This window comes from Musca autumnalis, unplaced genomic scaffold (assembly GCF_047663935.1).
Source record: "Musca autumnalis isolate F117 unplaced genomic scaffold, ASM4766393v1 scaffold_1, whole genome shotgun sequence".
Lineage (NCBI taxonomy): Eukaryota > Metazoa > Arthropoda > Insecta > Diptera > Muscidae > Musca > Musca autumnalis.
Window position 1 is genome coordinate 201,547,131 of NW_027411644.1, and position 22,522 is coordinate 201,569,652.

General features: G+C 36.2%; 1 protein-coding gene across 10 annotated transcripts in view; it reads right to left on the minus strand.

The window, feature by feature from the left end:
- PKD (serine/threonine-protein kinase D3) overlaps positions 1-6,837 on the minus strand; it is a 114,887-nt gene extending 108,050 nt beyond the window's left edge. For 4 of the 10 annotated variants that reach the window (XM_073959919.1, XM_073959913.1, XM_073959912.1 and 1 more), the window contains exon 1: positions 6,518-6,749. The gene's annotated coding sequence lies outside the window, so the exon portion shown is untranslated. Of the gene's footprint in view, positions 1-6,517 lie in introns of all 10 variants that reach the window. The other 6 variants (XM_073959916.1, XM_073959911.1, XM_073959920.1 and 3 more) reach the window with 4 other exon arrangements.
- Positions 6,838-22,522: the final 15,685 nt, after the last annotated feature.

Genomic DNA, 22,522 nt, shown 5'->3' on the forward strand with positions numbered 1-22,522 from the left:
ATATTTTCACCTGCGGCGCTTTTCGTTTTTCAGAAAGTATTTGAATATTTTTACAAAAACTTTTTATTTTCTTAAATTGTAAAAGATTCGCCTGCGGCTCTTTTCGTTTTTCAGAAAGTATTTGAATATTTTTACAAAAACTTTTTATCTTCTTAAATTGTGAAAATATTTTTTGTAAAAAATCGCGCGATTTTTTTGAAAATATTTTCACCTGCGGCGCTTTTCATTTTTCAGAAAGTATTTGAATATTTTTACAAAAACTTTTTATTTTCTTAAATTGTAAAAGATTCGCCTGCGGCTCTTTTCGTTTTTCAGAAAGTATTTGAATATTTTTACAAAAACTTTTTATCTTCTTAAATTGTGAAAATATTTTTGTAAAAAATCGCGCGATTTTTTCAAAAATATTTTCGCCAGCGGCGCTTTTCGTTTTTCAGAAAGAATTTGAATATTTTTACAAAAACTTTGTATTTTCTTAAATTGTGAAAATATTTTTGTAAAAAATCGCGCGATTTTTTCAAAAATATTTTCGCCTGCGGTGCTTTTCGTTTTTCAGAAAGAATTTGAATACTTTTACAAAAACTTTTTATTTTCTTAAATTGTAAAAAGATTTTTGTAAAAAATCGCGCGATTTTTTTCAAAAATATTTTCGCCTGCGGCTCTTTTCGTTTTTCAGAAAGTATTTGAATATTTTTACAAAAACTTTTTATCTTCTTAAATTGTGAAAATATTTTTTGTAAAACATCGTGCGATTTTTTCCAGAAAGTATTTGTGAATTTTAACAAAAACTTTTTATTTTCCTGTAGGCAGCATTTTTCGTTTAAAATAGGTTTAAAGGCACATTTTGAATATAGTTCGATTTGAGATGGCTACTACTTATTTTGTACTTAATTTTCTTAAAAATTTTAAATCAATTATACATTTTTTATGAAATGAAAAATGCATATGAACATAGAGTTAATTTTTAATTTTTTCTTATACATTTGAAATAAAAATTGTATTTAAATAAAAATCACTTAAATTTTAAAAACGGACATAACTCCCATTGGGACTTATGTCCGCTAAGGGTGGTCGGACATAGCTCCCAAAATCGTTTTGGGAGTTATGTCCGTTGGGAGTTATGTCACGGCACCGGTCATCTACCTTATCATATAAGACCAGGCACCAGGTAAAATAACCTGGTGGTCGTCTACTATGTAGTAGAAGACCCAGATAATAGAATGCTATGATGGTCGACTACATTTTTAAATGATAGAAAACACTAATGGTCTGTTTCTCTAAGACGATTCGTATTCAAATACGTCAGAAGTCCTCAAGATACATTCTGTTGTTTATAGAAGGCCTAAATAGGTCTAAGGTTGTCTATATAAGGCAACAAGAGGTATTCTATTGTCTACAGTAGGCCACAAGAGGTCTTCTGTTATCTATAAAAGGTCACAAGAGGTCTTCTGTTGTCTCTAGAAGGCGTCAAGAGACTTTCTGCTATAGGAGGCCTCAAGCTGTCTATAGAAGGCCTCAAGCTGTCTATAGAAGGCCTCAAGAAATTGTCTGATGTCTGTAGAAGGTCGCAAGAGGTTTTCTATGGTCTACAGTATGCCGAAATAGGTCTTCTATTGCCTGCAGTAGGCCGAAAGAGGTCTTCTGTTGTCTATAGAAGGCAGCAAGAGGTCTTCCGTTGTCCATAATAGGCCAACAGAGATCTTCAATTGTCTGTAGCAGGCCGCAAGATGTCTTCTTTTATCTACAGTTAGCCGCAAGAGGTCTTCTCTTGTTTATAGAGGGCCTCAAGATGTCTTCTGTTCTCTATAGAAGACCCAAAAAAGTCTATATCGGATAACAAATGCAGGTACCTCCCTCCAAAATTTAAAAACAAATCTTAAGCCCAGTTTACCGACTGTTCGGTGATTGATTTGAGCATTTGAAGAGGTATTCTATTGTCTGCAGTCTTCGGTTTTCTCAAAAGGTTTTGTATTTTCTACAGTAGACCTCAAGAGGTCTTATGTTGACTCAAGAGGTATTCTGTTGTCCATAAAGGTCCACAAAAGGTCTTCTGTCATAGACTAATAAAAGTATAGACAAAGAAATCCTCTCACCTAAATTCTCTCACTAAGTATGAATTGAGTCAGTTAGATATGCACTCAATTTTTAAAATGGCAATAACTATACATTTCTAAACTATTTATGCTGGTAAAAGACAACATTTAGTTAGTCTTTGACCAGATGTACATCCTCATATAAACAAATTCAACAAAATCTTGCAATTTACCCCAAACAAAATGCAATTGAGGGAGATGGCTGCGTAGTTTCCGTTAGGGCGACACCTACAAAAAACAAGCACACTACAATTTCTCTGTCTATTCTTTTATTAGTCTATGCTTCTGTCGTTTGTAAAAGGCCGCAAGAAGTTTTATATTGTCTACAATAGGTCGCAAAGAGATCTTCTGTTGTATATAGAAATCCTCAAGAGATTTTCTGTTGCTTAAAGAAGACCTCAAGACGTCTTTTGTTGTCTATAAAAGACCTCTAGAGGGATTCTGTTGTCTATAGAAGGCCGCAAGAGTTCTTCTATTGTCTACAGTAGGCCGCAAGAGCTCTTCTGTTTTTTATAGAATATCGGCAAGAGGTCTTCAGTTGTATATAATAGGCCGCAAGAGGTCTTCTACTGTTTGTAGAAGGCCGCAAGAGGGGTTCTATTGTCTACAGTAGGCCACAAGAGTTGTTTCTATAAAGTATCAGTAGATCTTTTGTTGTCTATAAAATACCTCATGGGGTCTTTTGTTGCCTATAGGACACCTCAAGTGGTCTTCTGTTATCTGCAGAAGGCAGTAAGATGTCTTTTTTGTCTACATTATGCCGCCAGAACACTTCTGTTGTTTATAAAAGGCCGCAAGAGGTCTTCTGTTGTATATGGAAGATCTCAAGATGGCCGCGAGATGTCTTTGTCTATGGAAAGCCTCATGCGATCTTCTGTTGTCTCTAGAAACATCAAGAGTTCTCTTGTAGACAGGTCTTTTGTTGTCTATAGAATATCTCAAGAGGTCTCCTGTTGACTGTAGAAGGCTGCAAGAGGTCTTCTGTTATCTATAGAAGGGCTCAAGTGGTCTACTTTTGTCTATGGAAGACCTCAAGAGGCCTTCTGTTGTCTATAAAAGGCTTCGCGAGATCTTCGTTTGTCCATAGAAGGCCTCAAAAGGTCTTTTGTTGAGTATAGTAGACCTCAAAAGGTCTTTTGTTGCCTATAGAAGACCTCAAGAAATCTTCTGCTGTGTATAAAAGGCCGCGAGAGGTCTTCTGTTGTCTATGGAAGACCTCAAAAGGTCTTCTTTTATCCATAAAAGGCCACAAGTGGTCTTCTGTCTATAGAAGGCCGCAGAAGATCTTCTATTGTCTACAGTAGGTCGAAAGCGGTCTTTTGTTGTCTATAAAAGGCTGCAAGAGGTCTTCTGTTGTCTATACGAGTCCTCAAGATGTCTTCAGTTGTCTATAGAAGGCCACAAAAGGTCTTATGTTGTCCACAAAAGGGCAAAAGAGATCTTCCGTTGTGTGTAGAAGCCCGTAAAAAGAATTTTATTATCTACAATTGGCCGCAGGAGGTCTTCTGTAATGCGATTCTCTAACTCATTTTATGAGTTATCGACAAAAGTCGGTAAAATTAAAATGCTTGTAAATTCGGCAATTAACGATATTTTTCGGTAAGTCAGCGACCAATAAAAAGTAGTAGTAAAGTTCTACCGATAGCAAGAGTGTTGCCAACTTTTATTTCAACTTTTCATTCATTCATAATTTTGCATTATAATTTTACCGATTTTTTGTTGGAAAGACCTCAAAAAGGTCTTCTGTTGTTTACAGAGGACCTCAAGAGGTTTTCTTTTATCTACGGAAGACCCAAGAAGGTCTATATCGGATAGATAGATAGATAGATAGATAGATAGATAGATAGATAGATAGATAGATAGATAGATAGATAGATAGATAGATAGATAGATAGATAGATAGATAGATAGATAGATAGATAGATAGATAGATAGATAGATAGATAGATAGATAGATAGATAGATAGATAGTTAGATAGATAGATAGATAGATAGATAGATAGATAGATAGATAGATAGATAGATAGATAGATAGATAGATAGATAGATAGATAGATAGATAGATAGATAGATAGATAGATAGATAGATAGATAGATAGATAGATAGATAGATAGATAGATAGATAGATAGATAGATAGATAGATAGATAGATAGATAGATAGATAGATAGATAGATAGATAGATAGATAGATAGATAGATAGATAGATAGATAGATAGATAGATAGATAGATAGATAGATAGATAGATAGATAGATAGATAGATAGATAGATAGATAGATAGATAGATAGATAGATAGATAGATAGATAGATAGATAGATAGATAGATAGATAGATAGATAGATAGATAGATAGATAGATAGATAGATAGATAGATAGATAGATAGATATTGTATATTATAGTAAGTCCCAATATACATTAGGCAAGTTTACTTGCGGCAATTGTCAGTTTATGGGTAAGAGAGGGTGTTGAGAGGCAAAGGGTTACCATATACCTCACCTCTCTCTCCTTCAAACTGACAATTGCCGCAAGTAAACTCGCCTAATGTAAATTGGGACTTAGTTTACATTTACGAAATCCACTCGATTCCAACTGTCAATTCCATTGCTTAAACGTCAAATGAAATCCAATGGATTTCAAATGAGTTTTCATTTGACGTATACGCAAAGGAATTGACAGTTGAAATCGAGTGGATTTTGTAAATGTAAACCAAGCATTATATTGGATATTTCGCCAGAGGATACTGAGAATAATTCACTCTATATTTTATAACTACAGTAGAATAGCGATAATTCGTAACTCGATAAATCGAAAATCTCTATAATTCGTATAAGATGTCGGTCCCTTGAAGCCATTTCCTTCGTATTTTTACCTCTCTAAATCGAAAATTTCGATACTTCGTATAAAATGGCCGGTCCCTTGGATTACGAATTATCGAGATTCTACTGTATGATATATTGGTTATTGTCTAACCATCTGCTTCAGTGAATAATGCCCTGAGGATATCTAAATTATGAAAAACTACTTAGAGGGTCAATTTCTCTTTAACAAAGACGTTCAGGATCATTTTACAAAGTTTAGGATCCCGATGGAAAACTTTTACTAGATAGCTCTTAGTGTCATTTACTGTAAATGTAACTGCATTCGTAGTACGGTACGGTAATGAAGACTCCCGACTTTAATGAGCTTAACTGTTGAGAAACCGTGGCAGCGTCATGTACTCTAACCTGCTTCGTATATTATTTCATCTACATTAAAGAGGGAAAAAACAATTCGACCAGATGTGACACTTCTTTATATCCTAACCTATGTACATGGTTGCTATTCGTCATTCCCCTCAACCATCAACCCATAATTCACGGTCTTGTCCTATCTGTCTGCTGGTCTGCCCTCTCATACCATTTTTGTCGATTAAATATCTGTGCATTCGATTCGATTAAATTGTTTCGTTTTGTTGTTGTTGGTTTTGTTTACATTGGCATTTTTGCTTTCGTAATAGATATTCCGTGTTGTTGTTGTTTTTGGTGTGTAATTGAGGGAGGCAAGAACCAACCGACCGACAAAACCAGAAAAACGACTAAAAGCCTAATAGTTTATTAGTAGGTGTGGAAAATGGATGGATGACAGTGTCAGGGTAGTTGGAGGCAACGTAGCTAGCTGCTGGATGTTAATCACTTTGACGGTTACCGCGACTATGTGGTCGCTTTGGAGCATTTGTTTAATTAGCACTCTTAGCACACTTAAGTTTGTGAAGATTAATAATAAAAAAAATATAATAATGAAACCATTTATTGCTCTTCGATCTGTGAGCTCATCAAATTTCAGCAGATAATGGAAATTCCACAACAACAGCAACAATGATTGCTTCTATCTGTCCCTAGCCGCCTGGCAGGCACTTGGCAAAAGAAAGACTAAACAACCCATGAGATGCGCTCACCCCTCTACCCTGAGAAACTGAAACAGTGACCTGGAAGTTGGGTTGCTTTGAGGTGGTGGTTGGTTGGTTGGTGTTATATCTTAACTGAACTTAGACGTCATCTATGGGTAGCTTTGCTATATTGAATGATGTTATCGGCATCATCCACTTCGTTTTGTACTCAGCTCCCCAACAGTTCACGTGATTTTTCATTCAATGAGTTATTGTTGCTGCTTTGTGAATTTTTTAAAATTTCACATAATGTTTCCACCAACACTGAAGCTGAGATTATTATCAACAACAACAAAACATCGGGTCAAATAAATGTGGTCGATATGTCGTGGTTGTGTTCAAATGTTTTCTCTGAATTTTGCTTTACTTTATCAGCATTCAATAGAAGTGAAATTTTTTTTTCTAATTTCTATTTATTTTTTTTTATTTATTTATTATTTGGTGAACTTTAGAATTCATACATTCTTTCTTATGCAAACACAATCTCCACAAACTCACTTCATTTATGTTTTGTATTTATTTTTCCTTTAACCACATATTTTTGTAACACTTTAACGTTTTCTTTTTTTATATCCTATATCCCGTATCGCACACAAAGGACCACTATTATGCCCTGGAATTAAATGGCAGCGTGCATGTGTAAGTGTTTCCGTATATTTCCCTTGTTTTTCTTTCGATTATTCGTTACGCGCGCTTACTCAATTCCTTCTCGTTTACCGCAATACTGAATACTGACAATCAGCTTAGAAAACATTTTTGCTCCATCCGCCGCAGAGCAGTGCCATTGACAATCAGCAAACAATCTCAACAGAAACTGTGCTCCCCCAATTGAAGGTGGCATTGAAAAAAAAAGAAGAACACACAAACGAAACAATTGTCATACTCATCTCAAAAATTCGGCAAAGAGTAGTGGCAATTCAGTACTCCAATGTTTTGTTGGAGAAAACAAATTCAAATTGCGGATTGTGGTTTCTCTTTTTGGCACAGGGGATGAAAATGAATTGGGAAATTTGTACGAAATTTGGTACCAATTACTATGAATGAGAAAATTTACAATGAATATTTCATCACAAACACAAGTAAGAAAGTATCAGTCAGCGGTTCCGACGGAGATATACCCTTGGACCTAAAGAAAATAAGTAAACACAATACATTCTAATGTCTCTAGGGTGTATTTTTAATTTTTTGGGGCCAATTTCTCAAAAAGAATGGACTTTGATCCTTGAAAAAATTGTACTGTCGTAATAAGATCCATAAAGATAACATGTTACAAAAAACACGACCCGAGACGAGTCCTTCAACGGCATTCTTTCCAAAATGTGTGTGGGAGGCACTCGAAGGAGTGGTCCGATGTAGTCCATATTCGGACGTAATCCAAGTCTCTAACAAATAATACGATGTACAATGTTTGGACCAAATCGGTTTCTTACTTCGAGAAACTTTAGTTAGGGTCTGCAGGGCTTTCTGGAGCTTGTTTGTGCCATTGTCTCAGGAACTATGAACTTGACCGCGAAAAAATTGCACCGTCGTAAAAGAGGCCGCAAGAGCAACATGGTACAAAAAATCAAAACGATTCGAGAAGAGCTGTTAAACTAACATTTTCCCAAATGTTGTGTGGGAGATTTGGGTACCTGATCTATATTTCCACAAAATGGTGAACTTTTGTGGGGCAGGTACCGGAAGGAGTGGACCGATTTGGTCCATTTTTATACTCTCCACCATAATATGTAGGGTATAATTTAATCTGTCATTCCATTTGTAATACATCGAAATATCCATCGGAGATGGTCCGTCCGTCCGTCTATCTGTCTGTTGAAATCAAGATACAGCTCGCAATTTTAAAGACAGAGAGTCAAAATTTGGTACAGAAGTTTTTATTATTTGCAGGATGGTTGGAATTGAAAATGGGATATATCGGTCTACGTTTCGATATAGCCCCCATAGAACGGTACCTCCGATTTTCGGTATTTTTAAGGTTTTAGCTTCATTATCCTACCAAAATGGCTGAAATTTGGTACGTAGTCTTCTTTGGGGGTGTAAAACTTTCCTCTAGAATTTTGTGGGTATCGGTCCACACCTTCATATAGCCCCTATAGAACGGTACCTCCCGATTTTCGGTATTTTTAAGGTTTTAGCTTCATTATTCTACCAAAATGGCTGAAATTTGGTACGTAGTCTTCTTTAGGGGTATAAAACTTCCCCCCAGAATTTTGTCGGTATCGGTCCACACCTTCATATAGCCCCCATAGAACGGTAACTCCAGATTTTCGGTATTTTGAAGGTTTTTATCTTCATTATCCTACCAAAATGCCTGAAATTTGGTACGTAGTCTTCTTTAGGGGTATAAAATTTTACCCCAGAATTTTGATGGTATCGGTCCGCACCTTCATATAGCCCCCATAGAACAATACCTCCCGATTTTCGGTATTTTTAAGGTTTTAGCTTCATTATCACACCGAAATGGCTGAAATCTGGTACTTAGTCTACGTTGGTGGTATAAAACTTTCCCCCAGAACTTTTTCGGTATCGGTCCATGCCTTCATATAGCCTCCATAGAACGGTACCTCCCGATTTTCGGTATTTTGAACGTTGTGGCCTCAATATTCCACCGAAATGGCTGAAATTTCGTATTTAGACTTCGTTGGGGTACTCAAACTTCCCCTTTAAATTTGTCGGTATAGGTCCACGCCTTCATATAGCCCCCATGGAAAAGTACCTCCCGATATTTCGTATTTTGAAGGTTGTGTCTTCAATATTTCACCAAAATGGCTGAAATTTGGTATTTAGTCTTCAATGTGATATAAAACTGTTCGCCACAAATATGTCTGTACAGGTCCACGCTTTCATATTGCCCCATTTCTGACTAAAATTCGTCGGTATAGGTCCACGTTTCGATATAGCCCCCATAGAGAGGTACCTTTCGATTTTCGTCAATATCCAACCGAAATGGCTGAAATTCGTTATTTCGTCTCCCAAGAGTTATAAAATATTCCAGAAGAGAATTATCAGTATAGGTTCATGTCTTCCTATATCCCCATAGAAGCGTACTTCTTGATTTTCGGTATTTTTAAGTTTTAGCCACATTCTCTTACCGAAATATAGAAAATTTGGTATTTAGTCTTCTTTGAGCCTAAAAACTTTCCGTCAGAAATTTTTCGGTATATATCGACGTTTCGATATAGCCCCCATAGAACGGTACCTCCGATTTTCGGTATTTTTAAGGTTTTAGCTTCATTATCCTACCAAAATGGCTGAAATTTGGTACGTAGTCTTCTTTGGGGGTGTAAAACTTTCCTCTAGAATTTTGTGGGTATCGGTCCACACCTTCATATAGCCCCTATAGAACGGTACCTCCCGATTTTCGGTATTTTTAAGGTTTAAAATAACTTTCTCCCAGAAATTTCTCGGTATATATCCATGCCACAGCAACCCACCGAAATGGCTGAAATTTGGTATTTAGTCTTTGTTGGAAGTAAAAGCTTTTCTGACTGAAATTCGTCGGTATATGTCTACATTTCGATATAGCCCCCATAGAACAGTTTTTTTTTTAATCTTTATTTATTATAGTACAAATTCATTTCATTCAATACAAATAGAGTCCCGCGCCAGGAGGCATAAGTGGAACGAGTTCGGTATTTTAAAGGTTTTAGCCTCATTTTTAATGTTTTAACATCATTATCCCACCGAAATGGCTGAAATTTAGTACTTAGACTTCGTTGGGGTAAACAACTTTCCACCCTAAAATTGTCGATATAGGTCCACGTCTTCATATTGCACCCGTAGAACGGTACCTCCCGATTTTCTATAATTTAAAGGTTTTAGCCTCAATATTCCACCGAAATTGCTGAAATTTGGTATTTATTCATCGTTACGGATATTAAACTTTCCACCTGAAATTTTTAGCATAGATCTACATCTTCAAATAGCCCCCATAGAACGGTACCTCCCGATTTTCTGAATTTTAAAGGTTTTAGCCTCAATATCCCATTAAAATGGCTGAAATTTGGTATTTAGGCGTCGTTGGGGATATAAAACTTTAGTATAGGTCCACATCTTCATATAGGCCCCATAGAACGGTACCTCCCAATTTTCGGTATTTTTAAGGTTGTGGCCTCAATATCTTACTTTAATGGCTGAAATTTGGAATTTAGTATTCGTTGGTGGTATAAAACTTTCCATCTAAAATTTGTCGGTATAGGTCAACGTCTTCATACAGCCCCCGATTTTCGGTTGAAGGTTGTGGCCACAATATCCTCCGGGAATGCCTGAATTATGAAATTTGTCAATATTTTGAAGGTTGTGCCCTCAATATCCCACCGAAATGGCTGATATTTGGAATTTAGTCTTCGTTGGGGGCATAAAACGTGGTATTCCAGAAAACGAAGCGAAAAACAGAGAGAATTAAAGATATTTTCTTAGTTCGGTCTATGGAACAAATGTTCTGTAATGGGCCAGCTAAGTAAGTAAGTAAGTAATAAAAAAGAAAAACTAATTAGTCAGCTTTGCTGACAGATATAAATCTCAAAAAAGAAAACCAAAAACAAAAAAAGAAAAAAGAGATATTACAACAAGATTTCAGCCATGTCGGTTGGATTATTTACCTAAAACTTAAAAATATCGAAAATCAGGCGGTACCATTCTACAGGGGCTATATTAAAAACCTGGATCTATACCGACAATTCTGAAACATGTTATAGCACCAACGGAGACTAGATAACATGTGTGAGAATAATTTGGCTAAAACCTTCAAAATACCAAAGCGAGGACTATACCAAAACTGGACCTATGTTGACAATTTTTGTTTTAGAAATTTTGAGACCACTATGAATCTCAAATGTTAAATTACAGGTAATTCGGTCAAAAAAGAAAAAAAAAAAGAAAAAGTTCTCAAAATAACTAAAATCTGGAGGTACAACTTTACGAAAAAACATCACTCGGGTACAAAAATATTGTGATTACGGACACGGCTGGATCGACTCAGAATTTTGCCCCGAACACGGTGTCACCGTGGTGCAATGGTATGCATATCCACCTTGAACTCTTAGTGGCCGAATTCGATTGCCCAGTCCAGGCAATATACAATTTTCAAGGGTGACAAAATACAAAATATCTGAATGTGCTTATAACAGATCCCTAGCTTTTAAAATTTTCATAGGTGGTAAAAGAAGTATTCGAAGCATCTGGAGTACATTTTAGATGTTGCTTATGATGCATACTTCACTAAGTTCGGTTTAAAATTTTAGCAAAAATCGTCAAAATACCGAAAATCGGGAGGTACCATTTTATGGTGGCTATACCAAAACATAAACATATGTTGACGATTTTTGGTGGATAACTTTCGTGACCACTGAAAACGTTAAATGTCAAATTGTAGCTAAAATCCTCAAAATACCGAAAATCGGGAGGTACCATTATATGGGGGCTACACCAAAACATGGACCGATATAGCCCATCATCGAACTTGACCTGCCTGTAAACAAAAGACGCATCTTCCCGGCGTCCTATCTTCATTTTTGTGGATGCTAGAGCGATTACCGCAGACGGACGGGCGGACATGCCCAGATTGACTCAGAATTCTACCCTGATCAAGAATACATATACTATCAGCCCAATCATGAATATCAACTCCCCGTGAGTTGTTTCACTTTCTCCTTTAAGTTGTAACGCCAGAAAGACGAAACTCACGGGGAGTTTACATTCATGATCGGGCTGTATATATATACTTTATAGGGTCAATGCGCTACAAACGGAAAACCAAACTTAATATACCCTCCATGCTATGGTGGAGAGTATAAAAACTTCAATGCGGAGAAGTGGCTCTAAATATTGGGTAACTTCGGGACCATATCTCAGGAAGTATTACCTTTGCAAAAATTATAAAAATAAATATAATTTTGCAGACATGATTGCAATGACAACATGCTATCAAACTTTCCACACGTCATAGTTCATCTTGGAACTGAATCTAATTTTGCGAGTCAATCCGTTCGATAGTTATCGTGCCAAAAAGCCATTTTAGTTGTCACCGTGGGATTTTTCAGCTTTCGGGTCATTATGTCGGGATATATCGTTGTAATAAGAATCAAATGCACTACCTTCGATAAAAATTTCAAAACAATCCTCGAACAGTCCTCAAACTGGACTCGAAGGTTTTGTACGATATAGACCTTCACGATACGATATAGACATTCGGTACGTATGAGAGAAATATTACGATGTGCAAAGGTTGGACCAATGTCAGTCACTCCTTTTGATTATCGTTACCATCAGCCATTTGAGTTGGTCACGGTAGGATTGTTGAGAGGTTTTGGATCATTATGTATCTTTGGTAAACGAATTTCTAAACGACCCTCAAAGAAACCTTAAATTAAACATAAGCAAACATTTCGAACTTTTGTGAGGGACGTACACGACAGTGCTGTCCAAAGTTATCGTGCTCATCGGACGAAATGGATTACTCCTTTCAAGAATTAACGTAGCCACCATTTTATCAAATATTTTTAACTTTTGTCATTGAACATCTGTCAAATAAATGACGTATGTCTTTGAACCAACTACTTAGATGTCAGTGCAAATTAAGTTATATAGACAGAGGTTTAAAATACTTTAATCAAAAGATTCAATTTAATCTAGAAAAAGTAATTAATTTACCTATAAAAAGATTAATTTCTAGCTGATGGCCTTAGTAGCCAATGCTACCTTCTTTTATTAACTTTGTATTTACTACTAGTTAATGTAATAAATAAATAAATAAGATTAATTTTCAAAAAGTCGGCGCCATTTTTTATGAGAAATGCAAGTTTTGCTTTTTTATTAGGAGAACCTTTTTTATGGAAAAGACTGACAAAATGGGTAGATTCTTACAGGTTCCGCAACAGTGCTTATGTATTTCTTTATAAACGATCTGAATTATCATTACAAATAGATATTTTTCAGGTCAAATGGCATAAAGTACACTTTTTTGTACGCAGTAAATAAGTTTTTATTTTCCATCTCTATTCAACACCTGGTGATATGTTCTAGATACGAAAAATATATATTTATACTCTCTTATCATACTATCGTATCTCTTATTACACGTAAACATTCATAAGCAGGGATGCCAGATAAGTTTGGTCGAAAATCGGCACTTTTCAGGTGCCAAAATCGGCAAAATCGGCAAAAAATTTTCAAAATCGGCAAAAAATCGGCAAATTAAAAAACATTTATTTGAGTTCAAATTATCGCTTTATTTAATAAGCATAAGTTAAAAATATAACATTTTAAGTACAACAAAACAATTAACAATTCATAAACCAAGGCAATAATTCAAAATATGTATGAAAATAAATAAATGGTTTTACCATATGCATATGTAGTATATATTTATAAGTACGTGTATATATGAGATCAATATATTTTCAATTCAGTCAAGCTAAACAAAACGTATACAAATATGTATTGTCTTAAGAGGATAATTAATAAGGTGATTGTTTTTATACCCTCAGCATTTATGCTAACGAGGGTATATAAACTTTCATACGGGCAAAATGTGCCTCATTGAAATAATGGTTTTAGACCCCAAGTATGTTTGGACGAAATGTGTTTCAGACCATTTGGAGTCGCCCGTCTGTCTGTCTGGCTGACTGGTGCGCACGATAACTCTCCAACGGATGAGCCGATTTTTTTTCCAAAATTTGGCTTTCATAATATTTTGTCCAAACTTAGTTTAAGTTCGAAGATGGGCATTATCGGTCAACTCCTTCAGATACCTCTGATACGATAACCCTTGAAGGGAGTAACCTATTTGGTCCATACTTTGCACATCGTGAAATGTCTACCAGACTTAGATGAGGTTCCAATACGCACTCAATCGGTCCACTCCTTCGGGAACCTTCCACACAAAATTTCGGATAAGTTCAGTTTAGGGCCTGCTCTCGAATCGCTTTGGTTTTTGTTGCAATAATTTGTATACGCAGCCTCCATTATGACGGTAAAAGCTTTTTCAGGGGCACGTCCATACTTTATGAGAATATAGCCCGAGAGGTGTAAAAACCCCTATGGCACCAAATGTAGTGGCTGTAGAGCACGATAATTCTCGAACTGATCAACCGATTCCAAAAGTTATACGATGACCCACTGAAATGACTAGTGGGCGCGATATCTATCGAAAAGATATAACCCTCATGTCGGTCCATTCCTTTAAGTACCACCTCCACAACACTTTTGAATTTAAATTTTAATCCACATTTTTCGGCAAGTTCAAATGTCTAAAAATGGCGACAAAATTCTTAAAAGACCTTAAAAACATTCGATCTGTCCGAAGAAGAAAGTTTCAATTCACATAGGCTAAGGGTATACCTCTGGCAGCAATGCCGACTGACTCTTAATAGTTGTATTGGAATTTTGAAATTTTGGTTTACAATTAAATTCAATTTCTGTAATAAATATTTGTAACAAATCATTTTTAATGACTACATTATAATAGTTAGACTTATTTAATTTTAAGTAGTCTTTAGTAAAGATAATTCCTTCCATCGAGTCCCTAACTAATCGATTTCGGCACTTGTTTTTATTTAAATTTACTTGGCTAGAAACTCTTTCCACATTTGCTGAAGAATGTGGCAAGACTAAAATATGTTTAATAAATTTGGACAAAATAGGAAATAATGGTTCAGAATTTGCAACTCTACGTTTTTATCTTTAAACAAATTTCTGAAATTTAAACGTGAAAGTTCGCGTGATACTTGCTTTTCGTTTATGTTTATAAAGCATTCGTATTCCTTTATAATGTCGAAAAATGAATCTTTGATTTACTGAAGCTAGGCACTTAAGTTTATTTTCTAAATTAAATCTTTAAAATCTGACAACAAAGTTCAATGTAAAAGTTTGTGCAGTTTTTAATTATTTCTACTAACCCACTTTTCGACAATTTCTTTTTTTGAACAATTTCCTTGGCGTATATACTGAAGTACACGTAATCAAGAAAATTCAAACTGTTTTTATAATATGTTAAAAAATTTTATTATTATTAATCAAACTACTCTTGACGATATAGTTGTCTTTGTTATTGTACCAAATTAGTTCTAGCAACCACAATTTTCATACAAAACGGAAATTTTATGTGAACAAGTTGCCTTAACTAAAAATCGGCATTTTAGGGGTAAAAATCGGCAAATCGGCATTTCTATTTTTTGGACTAAAAATCGGCAAAATGCCGATAAATCGGCAAATCTGGCATCACTGTTCATAAGCATTAATCAAATAAAAAGCTTTTATTCAAAAGCTAAATCATTCACAATAAAATAACAGTTGTATGATAAGTTTAAATTTTGAACATAACTGTTGTTGGCCATAGGCTAATAAATGTATAGACAGAGAAATTGTAATGTGTTTGTTTTCTCTAGGTGTCGCCCTTACGGAAAGTGCTCAGCGTTGTCACACAATTGCACAATGTTTTGGGGTAAATTGCAATATTTTTTTTTTTAATAGTTTTATATGAGGATGTAGATGCGGCCAAGATTACCCAAACATTGTCTTTTACCTGAATAAATAGTTTAAAAATTGATAGTTATTGCCATTTTAAAAATTGAGTGCATAGCCAACTGACCAATTCACAAAATCTTGCAATTTACCCCAAAACAAAATGCAATAAATGGTCTGTTCCTTTACTTTTAAAAATGGTAACAGTGGCAAAAAATGGTAAAAGTGGTGAACTGGTCTCATATAAATTGTATGCTTTTTAAAGTAAAGGAACACTTTGCAGGTTAAAAATGGTAAGAAATGGTAACCTCAGGCACGTAAAGTAACAGAGCTAAAGGGAACACACTGCACACACTGCTTGCATGGTGGAATGAGAAGGTGTAGCGCCGAAAACAGCTGATCATCATACTAGTTGCCAAAATGCATTATTGTGAATAAAATTTCATACAAAATGTTAACAAGCAATTCACAGCAATGCATTATTGTGACCAAATTTGACGTTTGGTACGATTTGATAGCTCTGTTCCTTTACGTTCAAGAATCTTCAAGTTTTACCACTTTTTACTCGAAAAGCGTTCCTTTACTTTAGAAACCATACAGTTCATATGGCAGCAGTTTTCAACTTTTACTACTTTTGCCGGTTTTGCCATTTTCAGAAGTAAAGGAACAGACCAGATGTAACACCTTCTTATTCCACCATGCTGCGTAGTGAGTGTAAGGGCGACCCCTACAAAAAACAAACACATTACAAATTGTCCGTCTATACATTCATTAGTCAGTCGTTGCTATAAGTTATAATTTAAAATTTCAGCAAGCTGATTCTAGATGGCGATGTAGTACATGTGAAATCTAATCAAAAAATACATAATAATACTTTCTTATAAACAGACGAAGCAATTTATTAGTTGTTTTTGATTTTTTGAGTTGGTTTTGGCGGCAGAAAGAAGTGAATAAGAATCTGTCAAATGAGTCCAAAATTATAATGATCGGGATAATATTTTGGATGTTATAGCCCGAAATAACAAATGTAAACGTTGATAACTTGGAAACGAGTTGAACTTGTTTAAAGGGGAGTACACACTGTCATTCAAAACTGACAGTCAACGTACTTTTAGGACAATTTTCCGGAAAATAACATCTTTTATTTAGCTAAAAACTGTTGAAATACAGTATATACGGTATTATTTAGAGATTTCAAAAGAAATTTATAAGTTAGGCTTTGATATTCACGAAATAGTCCTCGATGACTGTCAGTTTTGCTTGTCAATGTGTACTATACTTAAGAATTCACAAAACAATTTTGTAGAAAGAAAAGTTGTTTTTAAAATAGCATACAGAAATATTCCGTTTACAGTCCCCTTATACGAGTACTAAAATTTTACCGGAAAACAAAAAATTGACATTTTTAAATTGAAAATAATGCACCACAATAATCGATTAATAATTTCCAAATATTAGGGCTTGAATGACAACAAAGGGTGTTGAAATTTTGGTTTTTATAAAAGCAAACATGGTCAAGACATTGATGGCAACATTTCTAAAAACTATTTTCAAAGAAAAGTGCAAAAAATGTTGTTCTATGCCCTGATTTTTACATCTATCAGGGCAACGGCGTTACAGACTAGTCTAATATGGGGCAAGCCTGGTTGATACAGGACTTTCCATATATAATTAGATTGTGTGTACGTACTCTGGACATTACCCTTAATGATTTTTCATAGTCATTTGTTGGAAAATAACTTCAAAACAAGTAGGAAAAGCGTTAAGGGGTAGTTTATACTATATGTAAATGTCATATGACATGAAATTTTCCATCGCTATATATTAGCTAATATGTGTAATATTGGAGATTTTCCTTACTCCATTTACTCTCTGCGTCCACACCAGCAAACATGTAAAAAACTACGTCTCCACATTGCCTCCGTGGGTAAATATGGAATGTTTTTATTTCGTGTCATATGACATTGATAGATAGTGTAAACTTCCCCTAAGTTCGGTCGGGCCGAACTTTTTATACCCTCCACCACAAATTTCAGCCATTTCGGTGGATTAATGTGGTCACAACCTTCAAAATACCGAAAATCGGAAGTTATCGTTCTATGGGGGCTACATGATGGCGTGGACCTATACCAGACATGACCAAAAAGAGAACGGAGAAAATTCAAAATATTGGCAACTTATAACAGTGTGTTAGTAAGTTTGTATTCACGCAAGCTATAAAACAATAACAAATCAAAACATTTGTTCTCTTTTGTACGCTCTTTCTGTGCATTCGGGTCGTGTGTGTGTAAATTGCCGAAAATCATCGGCACCGCCGTGTCAAAGAAGAACACATTTGACCTATACCTACAAATTTCTGGGGGAAAGTTCGGAGACGAAGACTAAATACCAAATTTCAGCCATTTCGGTGTGATAATGATGCCAAAACCTTCAAAATACCGAAAATCGGGAGATGTCGTCCTATGGGGGTTATATCAAAACGAGGAGCTATATAAACATTTTATGGTAGAAATGTTTCTTAGCCTCTCTAAACACAAAATACAAAGTTACAACCGATTCTGTTGTCAAATGGGACTAATACATTCAAAATATTAAACAAGTAAAAAAGTGTCAGTCGGCTTTGCCGACAGATATATACCCTCAGCCAATGTAAAGTGAAAATTTAACCTACTGACAGATCGAATGTATTTAAGGTCTCTTCAGAATTTTGTGGCCCTTTTTGGACATTTGAACTTGCCGACAAAAATCTGGATTAGGAATGAACTGCAAAGACACAAATGTTGAACTTTTGTGGGTGAGGTACCCTTAGAGAGGTCCGGTATTGTCCATTTTAGAAGTTAAACTAAATTTTGACAAAATATAAGTAGATCCAAAGTTTGGAAAAAATTGGTTGCCCCATTCAAGTGATATGGTCATAGCAATTTGGTCATAGCGCCATGACACTAAGTTTGGATATAATATGACGAAGACCCAATGTTGGACCAAATCGGTTGAACAGCTCGAGAGTTATCGTGCTCTCCGACCGCCACATATAGTGACATAGGGGTTTTTTACACCTACGGGCTGTTTTCCCAAGAAATAAGGACTTGCCGCTGAAAACAACTTTTACCGTCGTAATGGAGGTAGCGAATGCAAATCGCTTCAAAAAATCAAAGTGATTCGAGAGCAGGTCTTAAAGTGAACTTATCCGAAATTTTGTGTGAGAGGTACCAGAAGGAGTAGACAACTATAGTCCATATTCGAACCTGATCTATATCTGGTAGATTTATTAGGATGTGCAAAGTATGGATTACATCGGTCACTCCCTTCAAGAGTTATCGTGCGCACACCTTTTCCGAACATTTTTGAACTTTTGTGGGGGCGGTACCTGAAGGAGTGGACCGATATGGCTTATCTTCGAACTTAAACTAAGTTTGCACAAAATATTACGAAGGCAAAATTTTGGACCGAATCGGCAGATCCCTTCGAGAGTTATCTTGCGCTCCAACCACTACACACGGTGCCATAGGTGCTTTTTGCATCTTTCAGGCTATTTTCTCAAGAAGTATGGACTTGCCCCTGATGAAATTTGTACCGTCGTATGGAGGGCAGTGAATACAAGTTGTTGCAACAAAATTCGAAGCGATTCGAGAGCAGGTCCTAATCTGAACTTATCCGAAATTTTGTGTGGGAGGTACCCGAAGGAGTGGACCGATTCAGTCCATATTCGAACCTCATTTAAGTGTGGTAAAAATTTCATGATGTGGAAAGTATGGATCAAATCGGTTACTTCCTTCAAGAGTTATCGTGCGCACAAATGTTCCGAACATTTTCGAACTTTTGTGGGGGAGGTACCGGAAGGAGTGGACCGATATAGCCCATCTTCGAACTTAAACTAAGTTTGGGCAAAATATTACCAAAGCCAAATTTTTGACCGAATCGGTTGATCCATTCGAGAGTTATCGTGCGCACCAGCCAACCAGACGGACAGACAGACGGACGGACATTGCTAAATCGACTCAAAATTGTCTGAAACACATTTCGTCCAAACATACTTGTGGTCTAAAACCATTATTTCGATGAGGCACATTTTGCCCGTATGAAAGTGTATATACCCTTTCTAGCCTAAAGGCTGAGGATATAAAAATGACGCGTTCTTTATATGGGGCGTTATATGGGGGCTATACCACAACGTGGACCTATATAAACCAACTTTGGTAGGAATGTTTTTTGGCCTCTGGAGACACAAAATACCAAATTACAACCAATTCGGTGGTAAAATGGGACAAATATTTTGTATGGGGGCTATACGAAAGCGTGGACCTACATAGCCCGCTTTCAATACCAAAAGTCCTTCGTACATATAATAGATTTTCCCAAAATTTCATCCACCTACGTCAATCCGTTCGGAAGCTAGAGTGATTTCCACAGACGGACAGACGGACGGACATGGCTATATCAATGTAGAATTGCACGCTGATCAAGAATATATATAGTTTGTGGGGTCTACAATGATTATTTCGAGTAGTTACAAACGGAATGACAAACTTAATATACCCCCATCCTATGGTGGAGGGTATAAAAAAAAAGAATTTTCTAGCCATATTGCCTACAAAGGGACATTAATTACAATCATGCCAAAATTATGTCGGGAACATCGTTTTTATACCCTCAGCATTTATGCTAAACGAGGGTATATACACTTTCATACGGACAAAATGTACCTCATCGAAATAATGGTTTTAGACCCCAAGTATGTTTGGACGAAATCCGTTTCAGACAATTTGGAGTCGATTTGGCAATGTCCGTCCGTCCGTCTGTCTGGCTGGTGCGCACGATAACTCTCGAACGGATGAACCGATTTGGTCCAAAATTTGGCTTTGGTAATATTTTGTCCAAACTTAGTTTAAGTTCGAAGATGGGTTATGTCGGTCCACTCCTTCCGGTACCTCTCCCACAAAAGTTCGAAAAATTTGTGAGCACAATAATTCTTGAAGGGAGCAACCGATTTGGACCATACTTTGCACATCGTGAAGTTTCTACCCGGCTTATATGAGGTTCCAATATGGACTCAATCTGCCTACTCCTTCGGGTACCTCCCACACAAAATTTCGGAAAAATTCAGTTTAGGACGTGCTCGCGAACCGCTTTGATTTTTATTGCAACAACTTGTATTCACGGCCCCATACGACGGTACAAGTTTTATCAGGGGCAAGTTCATACTTCCTGAGAAAATAGCCTGAAAGGAGCAAAACGCACTATGACACCGTGTGTAGTGCTTAGGGTCCAAGATAATTCTCGAACGGATCATCCGATTTGATCCAAAATATGGCCTTCGTTATAGTTTGTCCAAATATAGTTTAAGTTCGAAGATAAGACACTCCTTCAGGTACCTCCCCCACAAAAGTTCAAAAATGTTCGGAAAAATTGTTCGTACGATAACTCTTGAAGGGAGTGGCCGAATTGGTCTACACTTTACACATCCTAATATATCTACCAAATATAGATCAGGTTTGAATATGGACTACATTTGTCCACTCCTTCGAATACCTCCCACACAAAATTTCGGATAAGTTCACTTTAAGACCTGCTCTCGAATCACTTTGATTTTTGTTGAAGCAACTTGCGTTCGCTGCCTCAATTACGACGGTAAAAGTTTTTTCAGGGGCAAATCCATACTTCTTGAGAAAACAGCCCGAAAGGTGAAAAAACCCCTAAGGCACCCTATGTAGTGGCTGGAGAGCACGTTAACTCTCGAATTTATCAACCGATGTGGTCAACATTTTTTCTTCTTCATATTTTGTCCAGTTCGAAGATGGGCAATACCGGTCCACAACTTCCGGTATTTCCTCCCAATATTGAAAAATTTCACTAAAATAGAATGCACGATATCTCTTGAACGGGGCAACCAATTTAGTCCAAACTTTCCATCTTTGCATCATATTATGTCCAAATTTAGATTAATTTCTAAAATGGCCCACATGGGTCCTCTCCTTAGGGTACCTTCCCCACAAAATTCAACATTTGACCCACTGAAATAACTAGTGGCCCTATATCTATCTAAAAGATATAACTCCCAAAATAATATCCACTTCCATAATTGGCCGACATACCATTCCTTCAAGTACCTCCTCCGCAAGTACCTAATCCTAATCCACATTTTTGTCGGCAAGTTCAAATGTCCAAAAAGGACCACAAAATTCTGAAAAGACTCTAAATGCATTCGATCTGCATTCGAAAGTTTCAAATCACATAGGCTGAGGGTATATCTCTGTCGGCAAAGCCGACTGATCCGATTTGATTTGTTTTACTATCGGACTCAATGTCAAAACTACTGAAAATGATAGGGAACCTATTATTCCACCATTCTGATTAATGGTATAAAAGTCGAATTTTTGAAAATTATTAAAAAATTAAAAAAATTTATTAAAAAAATCTCAATTCGTTTCCAATTTATCAACGTTAACATTTTTTATTTCAGGTTGCATCATATTGAGTGACAGTCACTGTACATACCGACAATTGTGAGGTACCGTTCGATGGGGGCTATATGAAGATGAGGTCCTATACCTATACCGAAAATCGGTAGGTACTATTCTGTGGGGTCTATATGAAGAGCTTCATAAAGTGCTCCTTCCAAATCCTCAGTACGCTATTTGCATCAGTTACCAGATTCCCTTCATCCTTCAGGAGAATGTGCCTGCACCATATCCTTCAGTCTGGTGTTTTACACTCTGGTAAAATTTTCGGACTTCATTCTGACTCCTGAACATCTCGCGTTTCCCACGCTCACGTTTTTCTTGCCCCTTCTTTTAGAGTAGTATTATATTGAAACTAAATGTCATGCTACAAGTATCCGCTTAGTTTTGGGAGTTCCTTCCTGTACATATGTATATAGTAGTTAATACTCGAACGGAATGTCAGAGGTTAGTTAAAATGTGTATTCTTTTTATTGGTAGGTATTTCTTCATACATTCTCTTCATTTGTCCCATTTCCAGTTTGCTGTCTAACTTATTTTACCTGTTATTTTAGTCATTTATGTTATAGTACGGTTACATTTA